Source organism: Peromyscus californicus, unplaced genomic scaffold (assembly GCF_007827085.1).
Source record: "Peromyscus californicus insignis strain IS unplaced genomic scaffold, ASM782708v3 Scaffold_8__1_contigs__length_139910024, whole genome shotgun sequence".
NCBI classification, from domain to species: Eukaryota; Metazoa; Chordata; class Mammalia; order Rodentia; family Cricetidae; genus Peromyscus; species Peromyscus californicus.
Genome location: NW_026294606.1, coordinates 22,600,739 through 22,621,332, shown reverse-complemented (window position 1 = coordinate 22,621,332; position 20,594 = coordinate 22,600,739).

Genomic DNA, 20,594 nt, shown 5'->3' with positions numbered 1-20,594 from the left:
GGGGGGGGGGTGTCCCAGAGGAATTGGGTCAGAGGAGTGGGCTTGAATATGTTCAAAATGCATATACATCTATGAAATTCTCAAAGAAAACATTTTAAAGCTGAGCATGCTGAGGGGATAATGGCAGGAGGAACCCTGGGATTATTGGCCAGCCAGTCCAGCCTAGCCTAACTGGGAAGCTCCCGGTCAGTGAGAGACTCTGCCTCGAAAAATCCGTGTGGATGGATCCTGAGGAGCAACATGCTGTCCTCTGGCCTCCATCACCACATTCACACATGTATACATATGCACTTGCATTTCATTCTGACTAATAAACTCCTACACAAGGGTTGAATTACACTCTTTTTACTTTGGGAAACAAGAGTACACATGAAGAGTACACACAGTAAACTCAGTAGATAACAATAGAATGGATGAGACCCTTGGCAAAGAAAGAGGAAAAATCCAAGAAGTGGAAGGAGGAGTCTGGGGACTGAACTTACACACACACACACACACACACACACACACACACACACACACACACACACACACGGGGGTGAGTTCTGCCATTCATGCCATGAATTTAATTAATGAATGATTAGAAATACTGAGAAAAATACCACACTAGCTATGCTCAGAATACTTTAAAAATAGTTTTGTAAAGAGTATCATTATCCTTTAAAAGTGCAATGTAACCAAGAGTTACAGGCATTTCTGCTGTACTAACTATTCTAAGTCATTTTGGCATACTTTACAATTTTTTTTGTTTGATATTTTGAAACAGGGTTTCTCTGTGTAGCTTTATGCCTTTCCTGGAACTCACTCTGTAGCCCAGACTGGCCTTGAACTCACAGAGATCTGCCTGGCTCTGCCTCCCGAGTGCTGGGATTAAAGGCGTGCGCCACCACCACCCGGCATGCTTTACAATTTATGAAAGGCTGGATGTTCTGGTGCACACCTGTAAAACCACCACTCAGCATGCTGAGATAGGAGGATAGTCATGAGTCAGAACCCAGCCTGGACTACATAATGAGTTCCAGGCCAGCTAGAGCCACATAGTAAGATGGTATATTGCTATCAATGAATGGATGGATGAATTAAAGTATATTAGAGGAGGTGTCAAAACTCTAGGCAAATATTACATCATTTTCTAGAAGAAATTGAGCAGCAACATGGATTTCAGTATCCTACAAGGGCCCCAGGTCAACCCTCCATGCCCCTGAGGGATAGCACAGTGACATCGTTTTCCTGCAACACAACTTTGAGATGATAATTGCCACCAAGTTGCTCAAAGGTTATAGAGCTGGGTAAGGAGTATATTGTCCCAAATTTCTCTCAACAGCACTCTATTTTCATGGTTAATTTACAGCTGTCTATAAATGAGAACAATCCGCCTTCAGAGTCCCTGGAGAAACTGCTCTCAAGACCTTCCGGCCAGGTCCAACCTAAACCTCCAGACTCTTAAATCCCTTCTCTAAAACAGAGTAGTAGTTGCACACATGTTCCATTTCCCCATATTAAGCCATCTTAGATTACCTACAATACCTAACATAATGCACATGTGTTTTCAGAAGTTGATACAACTTTGTATTTTTAGACAATAATGGCATGGAAACGCCCTGCAGATGTTCAGTACTGACAGTTATTTTCCCAAATACTTTCAGTCCATAATTGGTGGGATCTGCTAATATCAACCTATAGCTGTGACACTCCAACCGTGTCAGGTTTAGTCCCCATGTCGTTCAGTGTAGTTCACCCCAAGGCAGGCCCTATGGTGAGGCACTGAGTTCAAACAGGTCGTTTGTGAAAAGGGCTCGAGCCACGGTGGCCACCGTTCCTCCAGGGCCCATACGGTAGGGACCATTCCTCATTACGCGAAGTGAGGTCTCCTCCGTCATTCAGACCAAGGCTGGCTGTGAGCTGCTCGCACAAAGAGAAGGCTGCTGAAGTAATATCTGGCCAACTTGCTTTGAAGTGATTTGAAGTGAAATGTCACCCATGTATGTCAGTGTTTAGACCCCAGCTGTCACTGCTTTTTGAGGTTTTGAAAACATTAGAATATGGGGCCTTACTAGAGGAAGTGGGTCACCTGGAGTTTATTCTTGAGGACTGTGTCTTATTTCAGGCTCCTCCCTGCCCCTCCTTCTGTCTCCTGCTTATCACAAGGTGTACAACTTCTGACATGTCTGTCCCCTCCCCAGTGACATACATAACTCACCAGAGGCCCAGAAACAGCCGAGTGACCAAGGACTGAGAACTCTGAGACCATGCGCCAAAGCAGACCTTTCCTCTGGGTCTAATCACAGCTCTGAGATGGTGGTTGCTACGGTCAGACCCCAGATGCCAACAACCACTTTGTAAAGAATCTAGACTCGTACACAAAAAATAAAAAAAAAATTTAAAAAGAAAGAAAAATGAGGTGTTTTGTAAAAAGAAAGAGATAGAACATCTAAGTGTCAGACAGTCAAAGCAAGCATCCTGGGGTCTTCCAGTCCCCCAGCTCTCAGTTGAACGGAACTGAGCAAGGGACCTAATGTCACACAGCACTAAAGACTTCCTAGGCCAATGCTGTTGGGATTTCTGACCTACAAAACTAGGAGAGATGATAAACCATCATTGTCTGACCAAGTCATCACACATGCGTCAGGGAAGCAGAGACATCCAGTCTATAAACCAATAGTCAGTTATTGGGCAGCTTGCCCACAATGGTGTGATTTCCTGGGGTAGCAGGGCCTGCTTCACTGCAAAGAGAAACCACGTGCAAAGAAATGCAGGCTCTCTGACAGTTGGAGGGCAGGTTAGTGTGCAGTAAGGAGACAAAGTCGCAGGCAGGGGTACAGGTGGGATCAGAGTGCCAGAGCTTACACAGCGCCTGCTGCCTGAGTCCTTTTAATTGGCCTACTGTGGTTTGTGTTCCAAGGCAAATCCTTGCGTCCCTAGAGATTAAAATGTGTTTTCTCTGCAAGCCTGATCCCTTGAAGCCTCTAAGCCACACATTTATTTCCTAAAACATTGAATCTGCTCATACCTTTGGCCAAAGAGGAGAAACAAATCCTAACAGCATAACACTGGTGTGTGTGTGTGTGTGTGTGTGTGTGTGTGTGTGTGTGTGTGTGTGTGTGTTGGGAGAGAACAGAATTCTAAAGAAAAGCATAATCCTTTCTCCCAAGCCCTTCAGAGTCTGTAAAGAGGCAACAGCCAACATGGCAGCAGCCAGCACCCAGCAACACTAAGAAATCCTCCTGTGAATGCGCCTTGTGCAGTAAAAGCACTGCTGTCTGAGAAGAATGCCTGGGATTTTCTTTGTTTTTCTGTTGGTGGTGATGAGGTCACCCAGAGGACCCAGTCTCTCCTCTTGTTGCCCTGGTAATCAAAAGCACGTAATTAGAAGCTGGCTGGTGACAGCATCACATGTGATTCTGTGACCCAAGAACAGTTTTTTGGGTTGGGTTTTTTTTTTTTTTCCTTGAGCAAAGCTCATTAGGCCATATTAAATTCAGAATAGCTTTGATTCACACAGTGGGCACTGGAATGATCCTAAGTGGGGGTTTTAACCTAAGAATTCCCTAAACACAGAAGAGGTTTGAAAACTGATTTTTTTTTTTCAAAGTAAAGAACTCACTCAAATAAAGTTTTGGCTTCTAACAATCACAGAAAGCAGGCAGTGGGTGTCTGGTAGGGAAGCCTAAGATCTGGGATGAGGTTGGTGCCTGGAGAGAGGTGAAAATATAGGAGAGGGAGGGGGAAGAGAGAAGGAGGATAAAAGGAGGGGGTAGGCAGAAGGAGGATGGAGAAGACAAGGGGGGACAGGAGAGAGGAGGGCTAGTGTTGTGGGATATTGGTACACTGTATGAAGGTGTACTGCTGTGATTGGTGTAATAAAAAGTTGAATGGCCAATAGCTAGGCAGGAGGTATTAGGCGGGACTTCCGGGCACAGAGAGAGGAAGTAGGAGGAGGTCATTGAGGCACAGGGAGACCTAGAAGGAGTTGCACATACAGAATGAAAGAAAGGTAAAAAGCCATGAGACAAAATGTAGATTAATATAAATGGGTTAATTTAAGTTATAAGAGCTAGTGGAACAAGCCTAAGCTAAGGACCAGCTTTCATAATTAATAAGAAGTCTCTGTGTCGTTATTTGTGAGCTGGTGGCCCAAAGAAAAGTCTGACTACAGGCTAGGGAACAGACAAAAGGGAAGGGGAGAGGGAGGAAAGGTAGGAGGGGAGGGAAGGGAAGAGCACTCTGGCCAAGGCTGTGGTAAATCTGGATCAGTGCTATTGGATGAGCAGAGCCACATTATAGCCGATGGGCTGTCGCCTGAATGATTGTCTCTGAACACTCCACCAGCCATAAGCTGGGGTTTTTCTTTTCTTTAGGTTCTGCAATTCTAAGACCTAGTTATTTACTTCTGTGACCGTCTTTTCTTGTATAAGAAAATTCTGAAAAAAATAAAAAATAAATTTAAAAAATCAATCAATCAGTCAATCAATCAATCAATAGATAAAAAAAATAAAATTCTGAGGAGGCTGGTGGCACACACCTTTTATCCCAGCATTTGGGAGGCAGAGGCAGGTGGATCTCTGTGAGTTCAAGGACAACCTGTACTACAAAGTGAGTTCATGGACAGCCAGGGCTACAAAGAGAAACTCTGTCTCGAAAAACCAAAAAAAAAAAAAAGAGAGAGAGAGAAAAGAAAGAAGAGATAGTTCTGAGAGTAAGTTGAGTTTAAGCTGAGCTAATCCTATGCGCTTTCTTAGGAGAAGAGGGGATTGACTGCATGGATCTGGGTTTTGTTTTTAGGTTTTCTTTGATTGTTTTGATACAAGGCCTTACTGTGCAGCCCAGTCTGGTCTTGAAATCATGATCCTCCTGCTTCGGGCTCCTTAGTGCACACTGGGCTCGCACATGGCTTTTGAGACATGGATCCAAACTCCTGTCCTGGCCAGGCTTTGGGCTATCCTTTACTCACACTCCTCTGAGGTGAGAATAAAGGTCCTCAGCGGGGCCCAGCAGGACAGACCTGTCATCCCTGTTACTCGACAGACTAAGGCAATAGACTGCAAGTTTAAGGCTACTCTGGGCTACAGTGTCAACCTGGGCAGCTTAATGAGACACTGTCTCAAAATAAAAAGTCTATGTTAGTCAATAAAATAAGCACAGTGGTTTCAAAAATAAACATAATTGATGAATTAGTTACTTTTTAAAAAGTGAAAAGTGGGCTCTGGTACAGGTCAGTGGTAGAGACAGGGAGAAGGCCCTGGTTTCAATCCTTTGAACCCCATTGCCCCCCCCCCCCCCAAGAACAAAGTCTCTCAAATCAGCACAGAAAGGTTACCTACTGCATAGACACAGGGGGCAGCTGTGCATAGAGAAGATACTGCAGATGCTCCATGCAGCCTCATCCTAAGTCTGCAAAAGAAGGGTGGTGGGCACCTCGGGGAGTCAGCAAAGGAGAAGGTGGCTTTCTGCTTCCAGTGTTTGAGATTGCAGGACCTCCTGCTGGTTTATCTCGACTCAGCCTGTACCATAGTCTATGGTTTCATACACATTGTCCCTTGTTTCAAATGCAACTTGGAACCTGCAGGAGTACCCTGACATCTCCCTCATCTCTATAAATGAGTATGTTATACTCAAAGATATATCTCTGGGGTTTCTCCCTTCAAAGTTACAGCAATGTGTGGACATGATGTTTGCTAGTATCTCAATCTTTTTAACTCGTGGGCCCAAATGGGGCATCAAGAGTTCTGTGATCCCCATTTTGTGAAATTAAATTCAAATCTGTCTTGATGCATTTGAAGGTTTTAGGGGGCAGAAATTCATAGATTGTATGTTGGAGTCCCAAGTGGTAAAAGAGCCAAAGAGACTCTCATGGAGACAGCTTCTAGACAGCTTCTTTGAAGGCAGCGGGTCTGCTGGAAGCTTGTATTTCTGCTGAGGAGGAGAGGAGGGAAGGGCATGCTCTGACACTGGCAATCAGATGACCCCAGTGGGCCCAGGTGTGAGAGTGAGAGCAGAAAGCAGGGCCAGATAGCCTGCTGACTCGGCTTCCCTGCTGGCCTGGAGGGGGCATGCACTTAGAGGTTCCAGCAGCAAGAGTGGGGAATAAGGATGGCCCAGGTGAAAGGAGAGCCACTGGGTTCTCAGCCTGGCTGGGATCCTGGGCCTGGGCAAACTGAGTTCTAGATTCAGCTGTCATTTAAGTATATGCCTGTCTCTCTGTCCATGATGCAAATTATATTAGTATGCTTAGAGTTTCCTCCCAGTTTTAGAATAACAGTTCTCTTGATTCCCTGAGTTTATCAGAGTCGTTCTTGCACAAAGAAACAACTTGGAAGAGCTGGGCTTTCTAGAAACTACAGATTTTACAATTTGTCAGTAGTTATTGGGGAAAGTTACTGATTTCTAATTGGAATTTCAGATGATAAACAATAAATAAATTTTAACATGAGTTCCAAATATTATTCTGGAAATACTTATCTAGACAGTCCTTATTTTGCTATGATTTTACTTAACTTCTTCTTTTTTCTTTAGGATTATTGGAAGGTACTACCTTCAATCTTCAGTTCAGATGGTACTTAAAGTCCGATTTGGATCTTATCTTGGGGGAATGATACATAGTTTGCATAAAACTCACAGTAAACTGAGTCTTCCAAAAATGTATTAGCATATATTCATTGTTTAAAGTGATGAGCACAGTGTTGCATGGCTATAATGGCAACATTTGGTAGGCTGAGGCAGGAGGATTATCATGAATTTAAGACCAGCAAAGCCTACATAGAAAAACCCTGTTTGGAAAATTGATACACACAAAAACCAAAAAGCAAAACAAAAAAAAGAAAACAAAGCCAGAAACAGGGATGGGTTGCTTTTTGACATTCTAATTCAGACCTACCATGAGCTTCGCCCACGTCCACCCCATGAGCCTCGTCTACCCCTCTTCCCTGCCGCGAGTCTCTTTATTCTTCACAGATAGTGCTAATGTCTAGAACATATAAAGAACTCAAGATACTAAACAGACAAACGATCCAGTAAGTAAATGGGCCAATAAAGTGAGCAGGCAGTCCCCAAAAGGTGAGCGCCAACAATAAATGGCCAGGAAATACACGAAAAGCTGTTCGACATCCTCAGCCATCAGTGACACACAAATTAAAAGACGTTGAGACACTGTGCATGCCAAACATTAAGAAAATAACAAAAATGCTGGCCAGGATATTTCAGGGGGAAAAAAAACTGTGATAATTTTACTTACTAAATCTGGTGACCACGTTTGCATATTGTAAATAAAAGAGGAGAATTGGAGGTACTAAACTCTGTATACATTTGAAGTTTCAATGTAGTGGCAGACTCGGGTTTACAGAGGCCATCTGAACTCTGCAGCTTCAGAAACCCCAGCACACGACATGTCTCCAGCCTGTTCCTTTTAGGCATCGCTGCCACCTCGGGTCTGCTGGGATTTTGACATCATCTGAAGATTTTTCTGCTTATTTCCTGGGTTCTGTACGGTCTGGATTGCTTATTTCCTGGGTTCTGTATGGTCTGGATGGCAGTCTTTCAAATGACATTACTGGGGAATTTTGTAAACGCATCTCTTCAGCTCTCACTTTTCAGGCCCTTTTCTTTCTTTGTAGAATTTTTAGGTCTCTACTTTCATATAACAATAGATGTTTATAAGAATGTATAAACTTCTCGGATCAGACTGTTTTAGAGCCCCCATGATACTGTGTTCATTACATAGGTTACTTTGCTTGTTTTCTGCATGTTATGATGTAGTTCTGAAAAGAGAATCAATTAATAACAAATGTTTCTTTCATATAAGAATCTCTTTTAATATTTCTATTTGTTCTTTGAGAATTCGCAGATGTACACAGTGCATTATAATCATATCCATCCTCATTTTCCTCCTCCAATACCCCCCAGATACCCTCAAAACATCCCCCTCCCAACTTCACATACATGCATACTCAGAACAGCTGTGAGTCCATAAGTGGCCACGACCTCAAAGGAAAATGATTCTCCCTTCCCCAGCCACTACCAAATGGTTAATGTCTCCTCAGCTGGGGGGGGGGGGGGCTTTTGACCCTCCCCCCCTCTACCCCACCCTCATCCATACTAGAATTCTAACTGACTTGATCTTGTGCACATCTTATGCAGGTAACCATAGTTGATGTGAGTTCATGGTTGCACCAGTCATGTCTTGTTCAAAAGATAGCGTTTCACATAGCTCCCCGTCATGGTTCAGCTCTTAGAATCTTTCTACCTTCTCTCCCACAATGTTCACTGAGCTTCGGTGAGAGGTTGATAAAGATGTCTCTTTAGGGCCGAGCACTCATTCACTTATTCCCAGCGTTGTTTCTAATTATGAGTCTCTGTAGTACCCTCTGGCCCCTGCAAAAGGAAACCTCTCTGACCAACATTGAGAGCAGCTCAGGTCTAGGGAATAAAAAAAAGTATTTAGAAGGCAATGTAACATGATCATTTGTCAAAATAGCAGCAGTATGTCTCCTCCCTCCCAGGGCCTATGATATCCCAACACATAGACTTTTGATCAGGTTTATAGTACCAGGCCCTTTCTGTGGAGCAGCCTCAAATTAAATCAGAAATTAATTGGTTACTTCATAACATTTACGCCACTACTGCACTAGTGGGTATATCTTGACTGGCCGGTTGGTATTGCCGTATCCAGGGTCTAGCATTTAGTAAGACCACTGTTGTCCTTTCTCCCTCGTGGTCTGCATAGAACCTTCTAGAACTAAGAAAGCTAGCCAGCAGTAAGAAGAAAGTTTTCTGGTAAGTTTGAGATTGAATTTTTTTATGTTCTGCAACTAACACGTTTGTAGTGTGTTTGGCAATAGGGTCCCATCATCTAGTTATGGTGTACAACCAAAAGCAACAGTAATAGTCTATGCTGTTTTGTAGACCTCTGGGCCTTCCTGACCAGTAACTGGCAGAGAGTTATCCCATGGACAGCACCATGATTTTCACCAGTAACTGTTGTTTTCTTGAAGAAGCATCCACACAGGAACCCTTAGGGAGCCATTTAATTTTGACTCTAGCCTTAGGGTATACAAAGTAATATATATGTACATATATATTTAGTATATTCTTGAATGTTATGCGTAATTATCCTAAAAACACAGCCAATTTCATTAAACTTGGTGACTAGTAGAAAATCAGAACAATTAGCCTTGCCATAGTGACATGTGCTTATAACAAGGTCAGCCTCAGTTACATGAACTCCCATCTTACAAGAAAGTATGTGAGAAAGAGTGAGCATAAAATCAGATAAATTAGTCAAAATTATTCTGTCTTAGCCATATATAAAATTTTGTAGATAAAATATGGGCATGATTTAAATATCTCATGAAGGATCTACTGAAAGCATTTGTTATTTCTGATTTGGAATTTAAAGCTGTAGTTTCATTTTCTTTTACTAAGCATTATCACATAGATTTTACATTATTATGGTGTATAGTGTTTTAGGCTTTGTGAATCTCTTCCTAATAGTGCTAGAAATTCACTTAAAATGTACTATGATAGAAAATAAAAATGATTATAAAAGTAATCTAAGATGGATAATGCCAGTAATAGAGGATGAGGAAAAATGTTGAACAGAATAAGCAGAAAGAAACAGAAATAATTGAATGCTATTTAGTAATTTTTGAGAAATGAATGGAAATAAGTTATACAATACCTACTCATGTAAGGGATTTTTGTTCAGACTCATTTTCTTTATTAAATTAATTTTCAGAGTGAGATCTTGTCATTACTTTAAATATACATTGATTGATTGATGATTGTAACTGAATAAACTAGTTCACCATTCTGGTTATACTGGTTTCTTAAAAACATGAAGTGTGCAGCAACTTGCTTGGCTTTTTCCCTCTAAAATATTTGAGATGTCATATTGCACCATATGTGTGTACAAACAAGCTCTCAGATGCGTTTAGAGGTAGTGTATCTATGTCCCGGAATATATATCTATTCAGGTGTATGTTAAGCAAGAATGGTAATTACTCTGTGTGTGTGTGTGTGTGTGTGTGTGTGTGTGTGTGTGTGTGTGTGTGTGTGTGTGTGTTAATAGTGGTGAGGCTGATAGTGAATACTATCACCATATTCATCATGGGTTGTATTTTATAAATTAATAACTATAGTTAAGGAATACAAAGAAAAAACTAGCTTGGTGTATACAGGGGCAAATAACAACAACAAAAGAGACCCTGTCTGAAACAGGTTGGAGGTAAGGACCAGCACTAGCGTCTGTCCTCTTAAAACACACACATACACACACACACACACACACACACACACACACACACACACACACACACACACACACACACCAAACAGACATATCATGTAAAAGAATATTTTTAAATTTCAAATTTTGAAAATAATACTTCTCTGTTAGTATATGAGCTTGTGATTTGATTTTATCATTGCTTTTCAGACCCTTGTGTGAAGATGCCAGCTGCCTGCTCCTAAGGGTGTTATTTCACCACAAACATAGGCAAATAAATACAAGGAGATGAAGACTCTCACTGCCCTTATCCTCCAACATCTCCTTCTCTGATGCCCCATCCCGCCACATGAACACTCTACAGTGCTCCTAATCTAGAATTCCCAGACCCTGGCCCACCCTGACACCTCCCCTGGGTGGCACACTTCAACCTTCTGTTTTTGCCTAGGTACCCTTCATTCCTCCTTCCTCTGCCACCCCCTCATCCATCATCTGCACTAAGTCACCTGTAGTCAAAGACCCCTTGGGTTTCCACACCATGTGACTCTATATCTGCAGCCCAGCAGTCCAGCCTCCTCCCTCCACTCCCACTCAAGGTGCATATTAATTACTTTTATCATTGCTGCAACAAAATACCTCTCAAATACCAATCAAAGACTGAAGGGTTTATTTTTGGCTTACAGCCTGACAGGATACATTCCATCACGATGGAGAAGGCATGGCATCAGGAGCTTGATGACTTTCTACCCAATGGCCTGCTGACACCCTCCAGCACTGTGAAAGCTAGACAGCAAGGAGGAAGCTCTCAGATCCATTTCTGCTTGATTTCTTGGTGCTCTGCAATGAAAGTGTCTGGTGTGTTCATCTAGTTCTGGAAGATAGCCAAGTATAGTGGTGGTAGGTAGCCTACACTGTTTGGGGGACCCCTGAAGCCTTCATGATAACAACTCATAAGGTGCTATCCTGTACCTGCACTGGTATTTTCACTTAATTGCCTATGATTTCTGGGGGCATCAATATCTACCCATGTAAGGTATTTTTGTTCAGACTCATTTTCTTTATTAAATTGATTTTTAGAATGAGATCTTGTCATTACTTTAAATATACATTGATTGATTGATGATTGATTGATTGATTGATGAGTTGATTGATTTCTGTGGTGTTGTGTGGATGTGGGCCATAGCATGAGTATGGAGGGTGAAGGAAAGCCTGAAGGAGCCTACTTTCTCCTTCCACCATATGGGTCCCAGGGAAAACTAGGGTGATAGGCTTGACAAGTGACCTTATCCATTGAGTCATTTCACCAGCCCTTAAGTTATAATTTTATATTAGCCTACTAGGTAGTAGGCTTCTGTAGCATGTTTTATTCATCCTTAATATTGGCTAATCATCCCATGCTTTAGTGGGAAACATACTATTGATGTTTTGCTAAATGGACACATTGTTAAACTCTCAAATGTTTATATGTATGTCCATAGGTCAGTGCCCTTCTCAGTCTTGGTCAGAGAAGTTTTTTTGCAATAAATAAGATTAATGCAAAGACCCAACAACTGGTCAAGAGTGCTGAGGATGGGTGACTATAAAGTTCTTAGTCCCAAATGGAACATCTCTGTCACCCCCCCCCCCAAGGGTTGGGGGAACATTATAAAGGAGGTGGTAGAAAGAGTGTAAGAGTTGGAGGATGGGGAGGAGAGCTGTGAAGTGCTACCTGCTTGACATGGCATGGCCACTGTATCCCAAACTCTCAGAACTGGTGTTTAACTACACGAAACCCATTCAATATTGAGCCCATCAAAATTCATTCTATCGTAAATGGGAGAGGGACTCACAAGGCCCCACCCCTACCTGAAGAGCAAGTAATGGTTACTTTGGGATAGAGAGTTATATTATCAGTGTTGTAGCCATAGGAAACTGACTGTTACTTGGATAAATACCCACCCCTCAGGATCATGAAAGCAACTCTAATTAAACATAGTGGGGACACACACACATAAGTAAGACATGAAAGTTGAGGGGGACTTGTTGATGGTTATTTTTTTTTACTCTTGGGGGGCTTTTTGGGGGGCCCATCACCCAGCTCCCAAATAAATCACACACAGAGACTTAATTCTTACTTATAAATGCCCGGCCTTAGCTTGACTTGTTTCTAGTCAGCTTTTCTTAAATTAGCCCATCTACCTTTTGCCTCTGGGCTTTTACCTTACTCTAATTCTGTATATCTTTTCTTTCCATCTTATTCCATGTCTGGCTGTGTGGTTGTGTGGCTGGCCCTTTCTTTTATAGCTCCTTCCTTTTCTTGTTCCTTGATCTCCTTTCTCCCAGATTTTTCCTTCTATTTATTTTCTCTGCCTGCCAGCCCTGCCTATCCTTTCTCCTGCCTAGCTATTGGCCATTCAGCTCTTTATTAAACTATCAGGTATTTTAGATAGGCAAAGTGTCACAGCTTCACAGAGTTAAACAAATGCACTATAAAAGAATGCAATGCATCTTTGCATCATTAAACAAATGTTCCACAGCATAAACAAATGGAACTCATCTTAAAATAATATTCTACAACAGGGAGTTGGAAAGAAGGGTTCAGCAGAAATGTAAGAAGGATGAGGGGATATTGGTGAAAGTATACTATACTATACTATATAGATATAGACACATACGCATACACACACACACTGGGAAAAATAATTTAACAAACTAGGATTAGGCTTTGGCTAGTGGTAAAATCAACAAAGGAATAAGTAGGATCTGTTGCATGTGTGAGCAGATATTGGACAGTGTGAGGATGAGGGAGCACACAGGTTTTCCAGAACAAACTGGCACAGTCACTGAAGACACACTGTACAGTCCAAGGCCATGACTCATTGTTTTCAACAGAGAAGAACTGGCTGGGTGTGGTCAGGCACTGACTGAGGCTGGTGAGAACCTGATTCTGTCTCTTTCAGAAAAGGAGCTTCTTAGCTGAGGCAGTCCTTTGAACATTTTCCAAGGTCAGTATTCTTTTTAGAGAGTGTTGGCATTCCATATTTTTATAGAAATGATCATTGTGAAATTTAGAACTGCTGTTAAAATAATGTGTGTGGTGGTTTGAATAAAAATGGCCCCTATAGACTCATAGGGAGTGGCACTATTAGGAGGTGTCACCTTGTTGGAAGAAGTGTGCCATTGGGGGAGGGCTTTGAGGTTTCAGATACTCAAGTCAGGACCAGTGTCTTTCTCTCTTCCTGCTGTCTGAGGATCTGTATGTAGAGCTCTAAGCTCCTTCTCCAGCACTATATCTTCCTTCCTGCCATAATGATAATGAACTGTAAGCCAGCCCCAATTAAATGTTTTCCTTTATAAGAGTTGCTGTGGTCATGTGTCTCTTCACAACAATAGAAACCCTAACTAAGACAATGTGATAAAAATATTTGAAAAGGTTTTATGTCTAGAAATAAAATTGCTTAGATCCAAGGAGTTTATTTCCTACCTTAAGCTTTAAAATCAAAATGGAGAAATATGATCATTATCTATAAAGAGATGAATGGCCAGAGTTACAAAAGCTAAAGAAAATATCTGCATGTTCACTTGATCACATATACACATTTTCACTGTTTTTCCTCACAAGAAAATAAATTTATTTTCAATTTTGTTATTACTTTTAATTTTATGTGTATAAGTGTTTTGTCTGCACATATGTCTGTGTACCATGTGAGTGTCTGGTGCCTTCAAGGCCAGAAAAAAACAATGGATGCCCTGAGATTAGAGTTACAGATGATTGTGAGTTGCCATGTGAATGGTGGGAACCAAATCTGGGTCCTCCACAAGAGCAATCAGTGCTTCTAACTCCTAAGTCATCTTTCCAGTCCCATGAATTCATTTTCAGTGTTAACCCAGACACAACAAAAACACCATGAGTACTACTAGAGCATAGTCATCGATTTGGTGCCTAGTTACTTTCACGTGTGCATTCATGACCAAGGTACATTTGTTCTCCACCCTCTGTGCTGACCACAGCATGAACAAGCACAATACCAAGTTCCGAGCCCTCAGAGCCCTTCACAAGAGGACACACTGACATGTTTTCGCATTGCAAATCCTATTAATCCAGATGACAGAGCATAAGCCAACCTGACGCAAAGAACTGGAAAGATCATTACAATAGAGAGGTGTATACCTGAGAACCAGCCAGCTACCTCTTTAGAGAAAGCAGAATAAATGTTTGCCATGCGCATCTCGGCAATGTTGTGATTTTATAAAATAAGCAATATTTTCCTTAGAGTCAATGTGTTTACAGCATAAAAACATAAAGCCATTTATTTTCATACAGTCTTCCCATTACTCACATAATCAGTGACAGAAGTATTAGATCTCAAGCAGATCCCAAACGTGCAGTCCTCCCGATTCAGCTTTCTGGTGTCTGAGGTTTCAGGTGTGGTTACAGGTTGTAACTACCACCATTTTATGTATATGACTGTGTGAGTGTGGACTATGTGTATGGTGTAGGCCCGAGCAGGACATCGAGTGTCCTGGACTACCGCTCTGTGCCTTAGTCTCTTGAGACGGTCTTTCACTGAACCTGGAACCAGGCTTATGGCCAGCAAGCCTGCAATCCTCATGTCTCTGTCCCTCCCACAGTGCACAGGAGGTTGCCAATTTTTCTAACATAGGTTCGGGGATTTGTCATTCTCCTGCAGCATACATTCTAACCCACTGAGCCATCTCTCCAGCCCCATCATTTGATTAATTCTTATCAGACCCTATGTAAGGAATATTCATCTTCATCTGACATTTATTTCACAAGAAAGGCCTAGCTGCTCTCCCACAGCCCCCAAACTCCAGCAGTTCATGAGTACTGTGTATTCTAGCAGTGATCAGTGTCCTTCGATAGTGTACCTACCATTTTTCTAATCTATACTAATCCCTAAATTCCTTATTGTTTTCCTAGGCAGTGAGCTTGTTTTTTGGTTTGTTTATTTAACTAAAAGGTTGCCCTTTTAAGAATAACTATGAGATTAGATTCAGTTAGTGAGCACTATTTAACACGTGAATACTTGCAAAAGAAGACTATTCTTATACAGCTTTAACATATGTCTTCTAAAACTCTCATAAAAATAGTATTGAGAAATAGTTGGCCAGACAGTGGTAGTGCACACCTTTAATCCCAGCACTCTGGAGGCAGAGCCAGGGGGATCTCTGTGAGTTCAAGGCCAGCCTGGTCTACAGCGCGAGATCCAGAACAGGCACTAAAACTACACGGAGAAACCCTGTCTCGAAAAAAAAAAAAAAGAAAGAAATTGTTGACAAGGTATGTTTATAAGAATAAATATTCCTCTCTATAATTCCCTGTCCTTATGAGACCCATAAATAAAGGAAGTGACAGTTTAGGGCCTAGTACTTCCTCAAGCTTGGCATGTTTAGGACCATGACCTTTTCATGGTCAAAGCTGTTCAATAATAATGTCAAGCTTTTATGTACTTTTGTAAATTTCATTGTTTCATGGTGTCTAATGCTATTGTCCAAAGCATATTTGACCAACTGAACTACTGAATATAGAAACACAAGAGAATCGAGCTCTCTTCTCTCCAGCAAGACACGAAAGGGATTTGTAGAATGTGAAATAATACTTTTCTTCTCCCTCACTGTTTTGGTTTTGGACATTAATTATCTTTCATGAAAACACATTGCTGATATCAATCCAATGGTTTATTATTGCTATAGATGAATTCAATAGCTATTGAAAACATGTCTCTAGTTTAATTTCTAGCATAGTAAATATTGATAGATGCAACCTACATTGTCTTTGGGCTGTTCGTCTTTTTTAAGACCACAGATTTCCTAGGAGCAAAACCGTGGAAGATTGTTTAATGACACAAAGGGCTGAGAATGTTCTTGTCAATTTGGAGATATTTTCAAATTCAGATACTTTTTTCTAAACAGTGTTGCAAAAAGATGTCCTAGATGACTCAGAGGGAGAATATTCCCTGTAGAGGCTTGTAGGTTGGTTATCAGTTCGCTGCACCTGGCCTTGCTTCCCCTGAGGTCATCTTCAGCTTCCCCTCTAGCTGCCTTGGAGGCAGGAGATGCTGCAGAGGGGACAGCTCTGGGGGGCTCTTGGAAAAGGCTTACCTAAGGTCCTAAGCCTCTCAAAGCTTCATCAGTTTTAGCAAGCCTTCTGAAGAAGCTCCACAATCATCGTCAACCTATCTAAAACTGATCGCATTTGATGAATGGAGTAAAAGCAGTCATTTCAACAGACATATCTGATTTCTGATTGCATAAGAATTATCTGGGATGCATTCTAAATGTAGAGAGATTCCCAGACCCCACCTTTGACCTAAAGAATTCATGACACAGAGATTAAAGCAAACAGGCTCTTCCAGGATTCTTGATGAGCAGTGTCTCCAGGAGACCACAGTCAGTACACAGAATTACAGGGAAGGCTGTGGCCAAGACAGCATCTCATACCTGCTTTGACCCCAGGTCTGGGGTGGGGGGAGCCCGCCTAAGCAAAACCCAGAACAAAGGGACATAGTCTGGGAGCTAGAGAGCCTTGGGACAGTCTTTCACAGGAATGATGACAGATGGAAGGAAAGAACATGAAAAGGAGGTAAAGAAATGAAAGAAATCCCAAGCCAATAGGAAGGTTCCAGAAGTGAGGGGCCTAGAGTGCTAGACTACCAATACTTCTGACCCAAGAATTTACTGAGAGCCATTGTTAAGCTCACTCTAGACTGGGTAAATATGCCAAAGTCCAGCATTACTGAAGATTCCAGGGAATCTTCAGATAACAGAGGGAAAACTTGAAAGCCAGAGGAGAAACTAAATAAACACAACCTAAAATGATATGTGAGTAAGCACAGATGGGGCCACGGGAGAACTCGGATCTAAGATGGGAAGCGAAGAACATCCTTACCTCAGACAGTGCTCAGAGGTGGAACTCCTGTGTGGGTGTATTCTCCTCCCCTGACCTGGCAGTTTGGGAGGCAGAGAGCTGGAGGGAGCCGTCTCTGGGTCTGACCCATCACCAAGGACCACCCATCACTGAGCAACTTACAAATCTAAACAACAACAAAACCCAACTCAGCCAGGAGCAATCTGAGGGCATTTGTGCTCTTTCTAACTCTCCTCTTTGTTTGAGGCCACAGATTAGTCAGTGGTGTTGGATGGAAAAGAGGAAGGCATAGCCAGGGGCCAAATGCAAAACCTCCCCTCCTCTCTAGTTTACCTAACAGTAAGTTGCTTTCAAAGAAGAGTTTGAGGTGGTAGCTCTATTCCTCGGTTCCAGAGCGCACTGTGAGTTACAGAGCATTCACATACCGGAAATTTAAAGCTAACACTAACACATTTCAGCAAAGGACTAATGAGTTTGAGCCAGGTGGTAAACAGGGTAAAATTTAATTTACTGAGCTGATTTTTGGTCACCAAAATATTTTCAACTTTCACTTATTTTTATTGCACAAGCAAGATTAGGGTGCTCAAGCGAGTCTTAGGCAGGTTTTGCAACACATTTACAAGTACAGATCTGTGTGGCAAAGAGCACTTTCGGCACCTAGGCAGTTTGATCAAGCAGAGGAAGGAGGGACTCTGCCAAGCCCTTATCGCGCCCCCACCCCCACCCCACCCCACCCCACCCCCAACCCCCAGATCTGAAGGTGAGAAGGAAAAGAAAGAAATACACCATGCAGTTTTCAGAAGCTAGACTCTGGTATCGAGCTTCAAGTCCTTCTTCACTGGTCCGCTGCATTAAAAGAGCTGCAGTTCATTTTTGGAAGCTTGTGAGACGCTTTCCACTAGGTCGGATCTGTTTAAGAAATGACCTTCCCGATGCTTTCAACGGTAGCTCTTCTGCAAGTGTGATGGCACATCTTCTACACACTTTTTCTCTCTCCAAATCAATACTTCCTGAACTTTATGTATTTGTAAAGGCATCTGCTATTTCATAAAATAATGCAGCATCAGCTAACTGGTTGGTTGGAACCATTAGCGTCTTACTTTATCCTTTGTATCTGTTACCTCAAAGGTCCATCACCGGTGGACACTGAGCACCAGAGGAAGGAATGTGTGCCGGGGGCTCTCCACGGGAGCCTGCTTGAATTTGAAGGTGACTTTTGTGAATGAAGCCCTCTCCAGATCATGTGCTGCAGGTGAGGCCTGTAGTATAATGGGACCTCAACCCCTGTAAGATGCGTGGGAGAGAGCACGGGTACCTGGAACACCCCCGCCACTGCTCTGCCCTGTGATCTGAGGATGAGGGAGAAATGGACTCTGTGGCCTGTCACCAAGAATTAATCCTTGTTCGCTCTCAACTGAATTGTCTTTACTGTGTATTTGCGTTTGATATATATTTTTATATAAGGCATTTGTAAGACAGGGAAATATTCCCTCAACCCACCTGTCCCTCTTAGTTCCAATGTGGAATCTAGGAAATGAGTCACTAGGAGGCTGGTTATCAAGAGAAAGCACACAAGCTTTATTAAATTTGCATGCACATGAATATCTTCTCAGGAGAATGAAAGTTGAAAAGACAAAGACTTGTCCCTTTTATACTTTGAAACAAAGATTGATAAATTTATGAAGGTTTGACAGGATAAATGGGTCTGTGGGTAGAGTTGTAAATTCTAGGGACTTCACTGAAGCTGGTGGGAGACAGGGGTTACTTCATCTGGCTGATTTATTAAGCTTCATTACTGTTCCAAGCTGTAGTCATTGGGAATAAAGGCCACTTTCCCATTTTGATACAGGGGGACATGCCTCCTAAAAGAATCTTGCTTGCTCCATGGAAATGGCCCTTTTAGAAGTTATAGTTGAAGTGACTCCACTCTAATTTAGTCACTTAAATATCTATGGAATACCTACCCTGCTATGCGATCTGTTAATTTTCTAACATGCATATTTGATTCATAGAGTGGTCTAGACCCATGGTTACAGCTACATCTACACTGCCTGTATGCATTTAATTTACTTATTTGCCTATTTGTAATTTCATAATTGGCTAGAGGGTAAAACTGTCATGCCAATTAACTTACCTTTGAATTCCTAGACCTCATAGGCAGAAGGAGATCAATATATGTTGAAAGAGCGTTAAATTGTAATGACTTCCACATGGAATTGGAGAAAATTTTAAGTAAAGCACATATGCCATTAAAATAAAATTCAAAATATCAGGGAAAACCTTTCAGAAGAAATGGAGAAGTTAAGACACAGCTGGCATAAACTGGTCTGTAAATTAATTAGACATTGAATTCCTTGCAAGGCAGGGTAAGGAAAATCTGCCCTCATATCCTGGGCTAGATCTGGTGATAATCGTTCTAGATTTTAATATATTTGGGTTACTAATAAATAGTTTATGACTGTGTAATTTCACTATATAACTTTTCTATCTACAACTTTGTATCCTGGAATAACTAATACTGGCACCACAGACAAAATACTTTTTGTTTTTATATACACCAAGTACATAAGATAAACATATCAAAGACTCAAGAAAATAAAAGTTTGTCTTATTTTAAAGTGAAAATTTCACTTATATACAAAATCGATTGGTTATTTATTTCCTTGTTTGAGATTTTAAACTTTACATCCCAAATGGACCTGAAGCAAAGCAAAAGCCTACCTCCACCTTCTACCAATGAAATCAACTTAAAAACAAAATTGCAGTACCTGGTGTGGTTGAGTAGGCTGATACCTTTAGGAAAGCGTGGGTCCTCTGCACAATCTCCCTCAAGCGGTGATGTAGAATCAGAACTGAGTGAATAGAACACAAACTGAGCATTTCAGTGAACTAAAAGTTCCAGTTGCTGATTAAGAACTGGTGGTAGGTTCTGTTGTGGTTTCTTTTGGGGTTTGGTGGTGCTGCTGGGGATTAACCCCAGGGCTCAGGCATGCCAGACAAGGATATCACTCTATCACTGAGCTACATCTCCTACTCTGACACTCCACTTTTTAATCATCTGTCCTGGAGCCTCTGAATGTGTCTTGGTGGACTCCAACCTCATTTAATGTCAAAGGTGATCCCACAGAAGAACCAACCATATGAAACCTGTTTCTTAGCCAGCCCAAAACGAAGACCATTATACCTCTCCCATAAGAATGTATGCAAACAAGAGAGATTCTCTATGTGGGTTACACAATAAGAGTACAAAGTTTTAATCCTGGTCCTATAGATTCCAGTGTGAACATCACTGAAATCTGGGTTGGAAAGAACGTTTTCTTATAATCACACCCACGTGATTAGTCAAATCCATGCAGGTGTGACGAATGACATTGGCTGCTGAGATCCACTTAATTTTTTGCTTTTGCTCTGTAAATGTTTATAATTTTAAAAATCTACTGAAATAAATCTGTATTGCAAGACTTATTAAGCAACTTGGTATCATTTTTTAAAAGCTTTCCTTCAATA